Raw genomic sequence first — 14,343 nt, 5'->3', positions numbered from 1 at the left:
TTTATTTACTGGACTTCCCCCCTTAATTACAGAATTAAAGATTTCGGGGGAGGGGGGGAGCCATTTACCTGCATCCTGTGGGATTTGCACATGCCGTTTAGAAATCACGTAATTACATCCACCATATAGATTGAATAGAGTGTATTAAAGGCTATAATTATAGGACCTTTTATTTTCTGTAGCCAGTTTGCAGAGGTCTATACATTCACCTACCACCAGGTTCCAGTCTTAAGTGCTTAACCAAAGAGGTTTTGCATTAACAACTACTGTGTTAAACCTTAGCTTTGGTGGTGGAAAGTCCCACAATCACAGCCATCTTATGGCAAGGGACTAATAAAGTTGATGTGCCATTGCTTGCCTCTGCTTAGAACTGTGGCCTTCCTCAGTGGTCTCCCATGCAAGTGCTAGAGAGCCAGCGTGGTGTAGTGGTTATGAGACTCTAATCTGGAGAACCCGGTTTGACTCCCCACTCCTCCTCCACATGCAACCATTTGGGGGACCTTTGTTCTTGCAGAGCAGTTCTCTTAGAGCTCTTTCAGCCCCACCTACCTCCCAGGATGTTTGCAAGCTGCTTTGGGACTTGTTTGGGTAGTGAAAGGCACGGTATAAATATTTATTTATAATTAAACTTATTTTCCACCCCATTATCTGAGACTCAGGGAGAATTACGTCATAAGCAGCTTTCAATGCACTTCAAAGCATCATAAATACACTTTAGAAGCAGATTTTCCTGTTCTGCAAAAGCACATTGAAAGTGCATTATCCAGTGTGTCAGAGATAGTCAGAGATGGGTTGTTGCCTGCCTTTGCATAGTGAACTAAGGGTTGATTGGAGGTCTTCCATCCACTTCATTCATTCATTCATTCATTCATTCATTCATTCATTCATTCATTCATTCATTCATTCATTCATTCGATTTATATACCACCCTCACTGTCTGTCATGCAGGAAGCTGGATTTGTGGTGGTGCATTTTAACCTCCTTGCTCTTTCCCGTCAACAGCAGGGTTTAACCCAAAGCTCTTTTCCAATATTTAGCCTGCTGTTTCAGCAATGAAGTTCTATATATTTAGGAAATTACTGGGGTGGGGATTAAGCCTGCTTTGAAGTATATGTTTTGTCACATATTGTACAGCCTAAAAAAGAGAGAAATAGAGATGCACGCACACCTATAACCACATGAAAACTGAACAAAGGGAAAGAGGGAACAGGGGAAGCAGCAGCAGGAAGCCAATGTGACACCACAGTTCTACCTCTGGCCGGACCTCCTTTGAAAACTGTCCCACTTGAGAAAGTATTTTGTGCTAGAGGCACCCGCACTGTAAATCTACTTGTTCGTCCATCAGAGTCTTCCTTTCCCCAGCTTCCATCCCTGTTCCCAGCCCGCCAGCAATCTTAATTTTTTAAAAAACTTTATTTAAAGGCAATGCACTAACAGTAGTCCGTAGCAATCTGGTCATTTTCCTTTTGAAAAGAAAATGGGATGCTGCTGTCCACCTGAAATTGACAGAGAGGGATTTCCTTGCAGAGGCCTGTGAAATTGACTAGCAAGCTTCTTTCTTTCTTTCTTTCTTTCTTTCTTTCTTTCTTTCTTTCTTTCTTTCTTTCTTTCTTTCTTTCTTTCTTTCTTTCTTTCTTTCTTTCTTTCTTTCTTTCTTTCTTTCTTCCCTTCCCTTCCCTTCCCTTCCCTTCCCTTCCCTTCCCTTCTCCTTCTCCTTCTCCTTCTCCTTCTCCTTCTCCTTCTCCTTCTCCTTCTCCTTCTCCTTCTCCTTCCTTCCTTCCTTCCTTCCTTCCTTCCTTCCTTCCTTCCTTCCTTCCTTCCTCCATCCAGGAGTGCTGCTAGGGCTCCATAAATGTCAGGAGGTGGCTAATGAAATCCGGCGACATGCACCGCTTGAGCCACTGTAACAACAGGGCTATGGCTTGCATTGATGTGTCCCTCCTTGGCCCAATATGCCTGACAGCTGTTCCGCCCGTGACGTCGGTGGCCGGACTCGTGAGCACAATGAAGCCAATTGAGTGGCAGATGGCATCTTTGCATTATTCTCCAATCCAAAGGCCCCAGGGGCTTGAGTCCACGTCAGGCGCGGCCTGCTCTTGCAGCAGAAAGGGGGAGGGGGGAGTGTCAGACCAATGAGGCCTGGCGTGGTTGGCTCATGGAAGCAGCATCCTTGTTCCTGGAATCATCCTTTTGCCAAAATGCTAAACTAGGCGTCTGCGCAACTGCCGTGCGGCTGTTCGGTTTACTTGGTGGCGGGAAGCGCTATTAAGTCAAGGCCAAGGATCAATGGGACATCTGCTGGGCTCCCTGTCCGAGCCCTTTGATTTACACCTGCATGGTTGTCCCCTGCCTTTTAGATATAGAAGATGCTTGGGTCGAACAAGCACCATTTGTTTTAATGAACGTGAGTGGATTTTAGATCATTTATGCTGTCTATAGCAGGGGTAGTCAAACTGCGGCCCTCCAGATGTCCATGGACTACAATTCCCAGGAGCCCCCTGCCAGCATTCGCTGGCAGGGGGCTCCTGGGAATTGTAGTCCATGGACATCTGGAGGGCCGCAGTTTGACTACCCCTGGTCTATAGGTTGTGTATTCTAAAGTTGTGAGCTGTGAGGATTGGCAGCATAAATGAACTAAATAATAATAATAATAATAATAATAATAATAATAATAATAATAATAATATTGCAGCTTATTTATGGCAACCCTTAGGGTTTTCAAGGCAAGAAGCAGTCAGAGCTGGTTTGCCATTGCCTGCCTCTATCTCCCAAGCAAATACAAAGTGCCGGCTGGTCAACGCCGTTGTCTTCCCCATAACCACCTATGGATATGAAAGCTGGACCCTGAAGATGGAAGACAGGAGGAGAATAGATGCTTTCGAATGATGGTGGTGGAGATGAATGCTGCGAATACGATGGACAGCCAAAGTCACCAGCGAGATAGTTTTGGAGAGGATCAAACCAACTATGTAATTGGAAGGGAAGATATTACGGCTAAAGCTCACTTACTTTGGACACATCATGTGATCAAACTCGCTGGAAAGATCATTAATGCTCGGCATGGTCAGCGGCAAAAGGAAACGTGGTCGCCAAAAGATCCGCTGGCTCGACACGATCAAAGCCATGAACCAACTAAAAGAAGCAGTCAGAGACAGGGGCGTATGGCAAAGACTTTCCTATAGAATCGACTAGGGTCGGACACAACTGAACGGATGACATCATCATCATCATCATCTCCCAAGCAATCCCATGTCAGCCACCATGATGGAAGAGCGGCAGGGCATATGAGCCACGAAAAGTGTTAGAAGTCAGAAGAGTCCAAGTCACCCGCTGAGTCTTTGCAGGGAGGGGGTGGAGACAGCAGTAAATAGCTCATTCAGAGCGGCTTTGTTAGCTCTCTGTTCAGCCAGAATTGCTTACGTCTGATTAGCAGCAAATTTCATTTTCCAGCCCAGTTGCAGTCACATTTAATCGCCGCAGCCGACGCACGCAATCGTGTTCAGAGCTGTTCGCCTGCCCTAAACCTTCATTCCCATCTCTTCCCTCCTGCAAAGCCCCCAAATAAGCAGCAGTCAGAGCACAGGGCTGTTGCCGATCCCAACATGTGCTTTATAACTGGCTTAAAAAACAAGACAAAACAGGGAATGAGAGAGTTGTTTAGCTGCAAAGCCCCACTGCAAGTCAGCTCTGGTTGAATGGAGGCTGATTTCAAAGGACGTAACTCAGGGAAATTATTCAGCTTGACCATTACAATGGTGATTGGCTCTATTTTTAGCCGAGGCGTCTTTCATTTGAGGAGAAAAGGGAGGCAGGATACAGTTGGCAGATTGCAAGCCAGCGTGTAAAAGGTTTTAAAAGTGTCAGGACACTGCGAAAGGAGCTTTGCTGCATTTTCTGGTTTCAGGCCCAACCCACAATGGAAGTCCCCTCAAAGTCTTGGTTGGGTTGCAGCCCAGGGTTTGTACAAATATATCACTTGAAGAAGAAGAAGAGTTGGTTCTTATATGCCGCTTTTCCCTCCCCAAAGGAGGCTCAAAGCGGCTTACAGTCGCCTTCCCATGTCTCTCCCCACAACAGACACCCTGTGGGGTGGGTGAGGCTGAGAGAGCGCTGATATCACTGCCCGGTCAGAACAGTTTTATCAGTGCTGTGGCGAGCCCAAGGTCACCCAGCTGGTTGCATGTGGGGGAGCGCAGGATCGAACCCGGCATGCCAGATTAGAAGTCCGCTCTCCTAACCACTACACCAAACTGGCTCTCAACTTGGGGAGTAGAGGCATAAGAGGAGGTGATGCAACTCAGTGGCAGAAAATCTGCTTTGCGTGCAAGGGATCCCAGGTTCAGTTCCCGGCATGATTGTGCCCTCCCTCAGGGGCAAAAGATCCCCTCTGTTTTTCTTTTCCTTCTGTGACTGAGCTTTTCCTAGTTGTCTGTTTTCTCCTTCTCTGAGGAATTCCCACCCTGTCATAGTATAATATTTTGGTTGTTTGCTCAGGCCAGGAAAGGAATGGGAGCTTCCTTTAATGTACACAAATTAAATGGCACTGAAGAAGTTTATATATTCCAAAATTCTATTTCACATAGAGGAGAAGGCTCAGGTGAAATCTAGAGTGAAACTTCTAAGGTAACTCAATATAGATAATTCTGAGGTAAAATCAGTACATGCATAGACTTTAGTAATTATATTTCAGGCTGAGGGTTTCTTAAATTGTTTGCTGTTATTTAAAATCTTTATGTTGACAGACTTTTGTTCCAGTGTTGTACCCAAACACTTCAGTACACTTTCTTTGAGTAATCTCTGACTCTTTTGGTTTCCAGAAAGCTGGTACAGTCTTTCCAGTACCCAATCTCCTTCTTTTGAAACACCACCAGCTGGGTGATGTTCAGCTTCTCATAGCACTGATAGAGCTGTTCTGACTGAGCAGTAATATCAGGGCTCTCTCAGCTTCATTTACATCACAGGGTGTCTGTTGTGGGGAGAGGAAAGAGAAGGTGATTGTAAGCTGCTTTGATACTCCTCTGGGATCTCTGCACTCTTCAGAGTTAACTCCCTGTTTGACTGGGTAAGGAATTTTCTTCTCTCTCTAAATGATCTATCCACTTCTCTTGGCCTGAGTGGGAATCTCCGTTTAACTACCCACTCATCCTTGCCAACATTCCCCATTTGTCCCACCTGTATTAAACTACTCTGAATGACAGTTGAATTCTGAAATTGTCAATACTGGACTTTTCTCAGCTAGGGCTGAAATCAGACTCAATCCTCCTCAGCATCCAATTCAGAACTCTTTCTCTGCTCAGCTTATTATTATTATTATTATTATTATTATTATTATTATTTATTATTTATTATTTATTATTTATTATTTATTATTTATTATTTATTATTTATTATTTATTATTTATTATTTATTATTTACTATTTACTATTTACTATTTATTATTTACTATTTACTATTTACTATTTACTATTTATTATTTACTATTTACTATTTATTAATCATTAATCATTAATCATTAATCATTATTATTGAATTTATATACTGCCCTCGTGTAATTTGATAACTCCCATATTTTGATGCTAACCAGTCAGATCTCTTGGAATAGCCTGTCACTCAAAGATCTCCAGCTCTGGGAAGAAATAATCCTTCCCAGTCTTTTATCTGTTTACACCATCCTTCTAAGCTTTTAAAAGTGCAGTATGTCACACCCAGCATCTCCAGTCAAAAGGATTAGGTAACAGATGATGTGAAAGAGCTCTGCCTGAGACCCTGGACAGCTGCTGCCAGTCAGAGATGGCAATACTGACCTTGACAGACCAACGACTGACTCTTAAGGCAGTTTTGTTTGTTCAACAGCTCCATGAACCAATTCACGCTTTCCATTTTGTAGATGTACAAAAAAAAAAAAGCCTCCCATTTCTTTATGCTATGTATATTTCTGATTCAATGCCCTGTTAAGGAAGGGCCTGAATCTAAAATGTTTTCCATCCATTTGGTATTTCAAAACAAAACAAAGTGGCAATTAGCCATTAAACAAATGACCTCAAGATAGAGTACAGCCCTTAACAGAGAAGAAATGTAAGCATAACATGTATTTTAAAACGTTTTTCCATTCTCAGAATGGCTGTAACACCTTATATAAGACAAATATTTGCTCTGGGCTCCCCCCAGCATGGAAAAATTTAAGCTGAATCCTTCAGAATTATTAACTTTTGTTTCCTTTTGCCCTGCCTGGACCACACAAGTGCTTTGGATAAGTAAAAGCTTCTTGCTTAGAGGGTCTCTCCCAAACTGCTTTGGGGCACGTCGGACGTCAGACAAGATAGTCTAGACACGTGGATGTGTAAAGAGCAGTCAAATTCCACCCAGTTTTTGGCAACCTCATAGGACTTTCAAGGCAAGAAACTAACAGGTTTTGCCTACCTCCATGCAACAGCTCTGGTATTCCTAAATGGTCTCCCATTCAAAAACTGACCATGACTGACCCTGCTTAGCTTCTGAGATCTGATAAGATTAGGCCTGCCTGGGCCATCAACCAGGCCAAAGATGGTCATAGGGGGACACACTTTTCTAGAGCGGATGTTACAGAATCTGGACTTTATTGGGAGAATTTTTTGAGTTGATCAACTCTCAAATGAGCCCCAGTGAAAAAGCTAACATGTAAAGGTGGAATTGGCTTTGTAACTCATAGCAGAATCCTTCTCCCTTTTGTGTTTTTTTTACTGTCATAGTGTTTTGTAGGCTACCAAAAAAGACCAACTGTAACATGAACTCTATTGCATTAACAAATATTCACATATATTATAGGGTCTATAGGCCAAAACAGCTCCTTTCTGAAAGGTACTTTCTGACAGTCAGGGGGATGTTTGAAGGTTAGGTGCGACCCGGACAAAGATGCTGCTACAATTGTTTTGTCACAAGCAAAATGCACACAGACGTCACATAAGCTAAATTTCTAAAAGCCACCCAGTTGGCACACTTCTGAATTTCTGCTGTGTGCAGAAGCATGAGAGCCATGTTGAAATGCAGCAGTATCCTTCCACATTTTATGATCAGGAGGACAAAAGTGGCCGGGCTTGAGTAATTGTGTCCCCTCTTGAGAAGTCAATGCTTCTTTAGATTTTTTTCATGAAGAACTAACAGAAAATACTGAAAAAGCAGGTGAGCCACGAAGGTCTAAAATGAGGTCAACAGCTACACTTGAAGGATTCATTTGGCGGAGGAGATGCAGGACGGGGTCTAAGTTGGACAACCTCTCTGCTCTCCTTTGAGAAAATCAATGTGGCTGTCGTGCCCTTGTGCCTTGGCTGAGTAGTCTTTTTACGGAAATGAGCCTCCTCCTGGAAAATCTTTGAAAGCCTCACGACTCACAGCTGGTATTTGGGAAGTGTGCCACAATGAGTGAGCCCGGGCACAGGCACTTGACAAATGAACCTGAACGGTAACCGGGAAGGAGTAACGCCTACGTGAATGCCTTGGCAGAGAACGAGGCAAGCAGCTTGAACTAAACGATTTGGGCATCTGGATTATCACAGCCATGTTAAAAGCCTGCCAAGGAGCCGGTCTTTTGCTTATCCATCCACAAAAACGATGCTCAGTCAGGTAACTGGTGTCTCGCTCAGAAAATTAGCAGCAGTCGTTGTGTCCCCGTTGTCTGAGGGGTGATAGGCAAACTCCTGCCCCTGGATTCCAACAGAATTCCTAGAGAATTGTCACATCATTTCCAGGGAGGACCAGAAGTGACCAGAAGTTGTTTATTTAAATATTATTATCCTGCCTTTCTGCCCAACGGGAACCCAAAACAGCTCCTGTATTTTATCCTTTCCATGAGAACCTTGTGAAGTTCATGGAACCAAAACAGAGTGGCTGGTCACCTAGCAAGGTTCCACGGTGAAGTGGGGAGTCAAATACGGGTTTCCCAGACCGTAGTTTGACACTGAGCGACTACGACCCTCTTTCCTAAGACCCATCCCTTTCAGTTCAGCTCAATTCTCCCTCGTGGGGTTATCGAGAGAAAAAAATGGAGACGAGAGAACTATGTTTACTGCTGAGGACAATGGAGGGAATAACAAATGCACTAGATAGAGGTAGTGAGCCTGGGGTGCAGTTTAAAGGATGCCTTAAAGGGTGTGGGTGGGGAGAGAGAAGTTCAGGAAAACATTGCCCTCTTCAGCCTAGGGATGGGCGTCCCCTCTAGCCTTGGTTTTCCCTGCTTCCCCCTTGCCCCTCCCCCTGGCTAAAAAATTAGCTTGGACACAACTGGAAATGTTGTAACCCCAAGCCCCGGAAGACTGGCTTTTTCCTTTCCACCGATTTTTTGAACAGTTTGGAACTGTGTTTAAGGCACCTGGTGTGGTTTTTATCTGGGAGCTGACTTCTTTGTGATGCAGGAAACCTGACATATGTGTCCCCATGAAAGGATTTTAACAGATTTTAACATCAGTATTCTAGTGTTTCCTTTCTTTTGCATACAGTTATAGATTACTGTCTAATCTGTGCAACAGATATTGAAAATGCTCAGCCTAACACCCAGTTAAAGTCAGAACATCTGAGCACAGAAGCTGCATCAGCACTTTATGTCCTCGGCACATACTGATAAGGACCTGAAGTTCTGGATCACAGAAAAGCTGCAAGCGCACTCTTCACAACAAATCTGATTTCTGACAAAAAGGGAATCCTTCTGGATCATCATGTTGAATACTCTGGTGCCTAGAGGTTTGAATGAAGAAACTGGTTGGCCAGGCATCTGCTTTACCTGGCGGCTTTTGGGACTGAGGAGTACAATTTGGCTGATGTAATTTTTCCTATCCCAGGTGTTGCTGATTACCTTTGTGTCATCATTTTTCACTCTTTCCGCTGTTGTGTCACCTTTTCCCCACCTTCTATCTTTTCTGTTTAGTCAGAGGTGTGGATGACCATAGCACTGATTATTTTCATACTGTACCCATTTGAGCTTTAGGGAATATTGTGGATAGGGCCTAAGCAGGTAAATATAGCCCGATTCAGTTACTGGCTGTTAATTACAAAATTTAGGAGACTTTTAAATTTACAGTTGTTTAGTTAGAGTCTTCATGGATGTTTTAAATCCACGGGCATATGAAATACTGCACTTTTTAACAAGTTGCCCATATTGCAAATTAAGGATATATATATATCACCACTTAGTCCACGAATGAACGTTTCAGTGTGAGCAAGGTAGTTATCTCATTTTCATACCTTTTCTTAAAATATTTATATTTTGAAATATAAAAATATATTATCAAACTTTGGTTACTTTAACAGACATATAGATAATTATTTTACCCCCTTTCATTTTAGGTCTGTTTTGTATATTATGGATTTTAGGTGTATTCTGCTTATAATGAGTTTTATAAACAAACAAACAAATTGGTTTAATGTATGGAGTGTTCTGTCTGAATTTGACCACTGAGGAATAATCGGTACCTTTTAACCTGTATTTATATGTTTGGACATTTGTCTATACACTTGGCACAGGAACATATGCAGAACCACATGAACGTGGTTTTTAAATGATATTTTAACACTTTTGAATATATAATTAAATGATATTCTTTACATTAGCACTGCACACTTAGTTATATACTATTTTCATTTTTTGTCTCAGCCTTTTAGGTTACCTTTTCAGCCTACTGCCCTGACAAAGTCCCATACCTATTCTAAAAGGAAAAATAAAAGAGGAAAATTGGACAGTTTCCTTGGAGTTTTATCAGATAAAACGGTGTTGCTGTTTTTTCTTTTTTTAAAGCAGGCGCTTAATATATTAAAATGGATGATCTACCACGTCTTGATGTCATACAGCCTCAAGCCTTGTGGGCTAAGAAGAATTGTGTCTTATTGTCGTTATTCCTCGTAAAAACCCTCACTTCAGCACATCACTAATCTGAATTATGTCAGCAATGAATTCATAGTCCCGCTCCAGAGAAAACGGTCTGCCCACTGCCTGTTAAGGAAAGAGACGGAAAAACCCCACAAAGAAAAAACGGCATCCATACAAATTTGATAATGAAATGCTTATTATCAGACTAAGCCTAGCAGCAAAGCAGTGTACCCTTGCTTTAATGAATGACACATCCATAGAACTGTGTAGCTTTGGGCTAAACAATGAGGGAAAGGGAAAAGTTCTGAATTTGCATTCTCACCCTATGTACTTCATCCTATAGGTTGGAGCACTGATCTATGCTGCTCAACTACGAACCTTTAAGCCAAGCTTTCTCAACCAGAGTTTTGTGAGTACAACCAAACCCCGCTCACACAACAAAGAGCTGTTGGAAGAGTGTTTAATTTAGTACGGCCTGATGTTCCCTGAAGTCTTGACTGAGTAGAGACTTAAAAGGTTAGATTGATCTGCTGAATGCAGAGAGGCTGTTTTGTTGTTGTTTTTTTAAACTTGAAGGGAGGGTGAGATTGAATCATCCAAACTGCTGCCATGCGATTTTACTGGCTATTGTGTCGCTACTAGAACGAGGTGTACTTTGGGAATGTTACGCTCCGGCTATGGGCTGTAACCAAGGGAACTAGGCAGAGCGGCAATCAAGCAGATTTGCAGGGCAAGCCCAGAAATTAATCATCAATAAAGAACAAAGCATCATCAATGTGACCTCAGCTCAGAGGAAGGAGTTTGACACCAGCCGTTGAGCCAGCAGGGAACAAATGGCACGAAATGGGGCCCTCCTGGAGAGCATACAATTTCAATAAGATACATGATTTGACCCTTAGGCAGAAGGGTCCTTCTTCCCCCTCAACCAAGGTATGGGTGAGCTAATTTAGTTCTGTTTTTTTCCCCCTCTGGTTTGGATGTTTGTTATGCCAATAAGGGTGTTTTGAGTCTTGGATGAGCTCAGGTAGGGGTGCCAACTCTCAAGTGGTAGCTCAGGGGATCTCCTGGGATTACAACTGGTTACTTCACCTGAAGAAAATGGCTACTTGGGAAGGTGGATTCTATGTCATTGTATCCCCATTTAAGTCCCTCTTCCCCCCAAGCACCAACCTTCTCAGGTTCCCCCCCTCAAATGCCAGATAGTTCCCAACTTAGAACTGGCAAACCTAGTGAGTTGAATACCTCTTATTGAAGGATCTTCCTTTATTTCAAATAGGATCTGCGTCCCCCACTCATAAGATCCTCTACTGGAAAGAACTAATAACATGTCCCCTCGTATGATACAAAGAGGCTCTTCCAGCCTTCTGTTTTCAATATTCATTTGGTGTCCCAATCCACAGTGTTTTACATAAAGACTACTCATGTACAATAAGCGTGAGCAAGGACATCTGCGTGCTCACCTGCTGAGTAGACTGTTGCCATTGAGCTGGGTCTCCTGGAAGGCAGAAATAAGCAGAAAAGGGCAAATCATAGGGTAAAAGTGACCTTTAATAAAAGCTTGATCTAAAAGTGGTGGTGGTGGTAAGTGCGGTCAAGTTGACACCAGCCCAAACTGTGGCTCTCCAGATGTCCATGGACTACAATCCCATGAGCTCATGGGAATTGCAGTCCATGAACATCTGGAGAGCCACAGCTTGGCCATCCCTATAGGTTTTCCAGGGAAGAGATAAACAGGTGTCTTTGAACTTGCCTGTCCTTGTGCAGCAAGCCTGGATTTCCTTGGTGGTTTCACCAACCAGATTCTAATCAGGGCCAACCGTGCTTCATTCCCAAGAACTGACAAGATCAGGCCATCCTGGGCCAGTTATTTAGTCTGGATAGAAGAGTGCTTTTCAGTGTAAACTGGTTTTGTTGCTCACTGAAATCTCCTAATGTGCTGCTTCCTTCACTGCACCCCAACGTGTTAAATCAGCCAGTGGCTGAGAATAAAGAGTTTCGCATCTGGCTACACAGTATTTAAATTTATGCATTTATACCCCACTTTTCTCTACAAAGGGAGACCAAAGTGACTTACAACAATGTTGTCTCTTACGATTGCCAGCTCTGGGTTGGGAAATACCGGGAGACTTTGGGGGTGGGCAGGATTTGGGGCAGGGAGGGGCCTCAGTGGAATATAATGGAATGGAGTTTACCCTCCAAGGCAGCCTTTTGCTCCATGGAACTGATCTCTGTTGCTTGGAGATGTTACAATTCCAGGGGCTCCCTATAATGTCTCCTCCACTATTTTATCCCCACAACCTCCCTGTTGGGTAGGCCAGCTCAAGAGAGAGCAACTGCCCCACGGTCACCCAGCAGGCTTCCACAGCAGAGCAGGGACTCAGGCTCCACAGGAAAGATGCACTATAAGTGGGAAAAACCTGGATCCATAATTATTACAAGACTAGTCTGCACAACCAAATGTCCTGTTAACTCTCTCTTATAGATTCGTCATGCGTTCTTTGTTTACAGAGCTCTGCAAATGGCAACTCCATTTCACACAGTAGTTTTAATATGTTCTGGACTAATTGCTGTAGGTGTGAAGCCTTCCATTCTTAGCTATCTAACTGTAAAGTTAGCATCGTTACTATTCTTGTTCAGAACCAGCACTGTGTGTCAGATATTCCCACACTAGACTAATATTTAGTAAGGTCATGGGGTTGGCTAGCCCTTATCTAACACATTCTCTGGAAACTTGGCAGAGCTATGTTTTGAAAAGGCCTCTGATACGTACAGCTGGTTACTGTTGTCAGGGTCCCTTCTCCCTTTTTTTTTCTGTGCAGTTTAGGCTAAAAGAAGAGAACAGTAATCAAGACCTGTATATAAACATGCACCTTTGCCAATGCAGCCTCTAATTTGGAGAACCAGCTTAGATTCCTTCCTCCTCCTCCATAGGCAGCCAGCTGGGTGACCTTGAGCCAGTCACGGTCCTCTCAGAGCTCTCAGCCCCACCTACCTTACAAGGTGTCTGTTGCGGCAAGAGGAAGGGTAGGTAATTGTAAGCCGCTTTGAGACTCTTTCTGGTAGTAAAAAGCAGAGTACAAAAAAAAAATCTTCAGTTTCTGCATTGCTACCCACTTTTCCCCTGAAGGGAAGCTTTCAGACAATGTTTAAAAGGAGTGGGGAAAGGGGCAGTCTGGCCTAAAAAGGAAAGCATTTCAGAAGTCCCAGTTTAGCTTGGGGAAGCAAAGGAGCCCCTTCACACAGCTAGCCCGTTGCTAAGCGACAAGGTCTACAAAGAAAGCTCAGTCTTGCAGAGGTAATGCCATATTAAGGTACCATATGGCCTGTCAGCCAACAGATATACCAACTCAAAGGTGGTTTAGAACTACAGAAAGAAAACAGGGAACACCTAGAAGGAAACTAGTGCGAAAGAAGTACCAAAAATGCCACACTGTGGCTACAAAACCAAGGCAAAAAACCTGTTCGAAAATGCCCGGTCTCTCAGCCCAGCCTACCTCATGGGGATAAATAGAGGAGGGAACAATGTAGTAAGCTACTTTGGATACTCCTTGGAGAGAATGTGGTGTCTAATTAACTAAACAGACACATACATTTAGATATCATATAGCCAGATGCTAAACTTATTCCCAGCCAACTGTCTATTTTGGTGGTTGTAGTGCAGAGAAGGAAGCACTTGGAGGTTGCCTAACAACTGCTGCCAGACATCCATTTTGTCATTTCCAGAGACAAGGGGGCAGAGGACATCCTAAGCAGCTGACTCACATCCACCAGGTGAATCCTAAACTCCTTGTGCACACCTCAGTTTTCGCCAGCCAGGTTGATAAATGTACATAGATGTGTGCTGGCACAAAGATGAGCACATAGTTTTTAAGTCAGTTAATTCAGAGAAGGATAGAGATCGCTACAGAAAGTCACAGGGGAGTCACGGTGTCCTTTGTACTCTATTATCTTCGGTGTCCGTGGACTGCTGATTGCCTTTCTATCTGCCTCGATTTGAAGCGCCAGTGTCAACGCTCCCAACCAAAATAAACTCCCCTGACCAACAAACGGGCTGAGATACTTTACGGACTTAGGGAAAGAGCTTTTAATAGCACCCTTTGATTTTAGATATATAAACGACTTGCTATTTTCGGCAGAGAGAGACTTTTGTGATCCTTGGCCTACAGACCGTTTTCACACACATCAGCTCTGTCACAGTTACTTCAGTCAAGAATGTGTTTACTGTAGCGTGGCAAACATCAGTCGTTCCAGACCATTTCAATAGGCAGGGGATGCAGTAGAAGAAGAAGAGGAACCCTACCCCCCGGCCTCTTCCCTGTTACCTCCGTCCTTTTGTTACTTTTAGAGGGAGAAAAGTGAAGTGGGAGGCTTCGGTTCTCTTCACCCCAGCGGTGTGAGGAAAGGAAGGAGACAGTTTGGTTCCCCTTGACCAAGTGCTCCATGTTTGTTAAAGAACAGACCTCACTGCCTCTTTTGACCATGAACTGATGGATCTATATTGACAAAT

Source organism: Paroedura picta, chromosome 14 (assembly GCF_049243985.1).
Source record: "Paroedura picta isolate Pp20150507F chromosome 14, Ppicta_v3.0, whole genome shotgun sequence".
NCBI lineage: Eukaryota > Metazoa > Chordata > Lepidosauria > Squamata > Gekkonidae > Paroedura > Paroedura picta.
The sequence above is the reverse complement of the archived record's forward strand: the minus strand, read 5'-3'. Positions refer to the sequence as shown.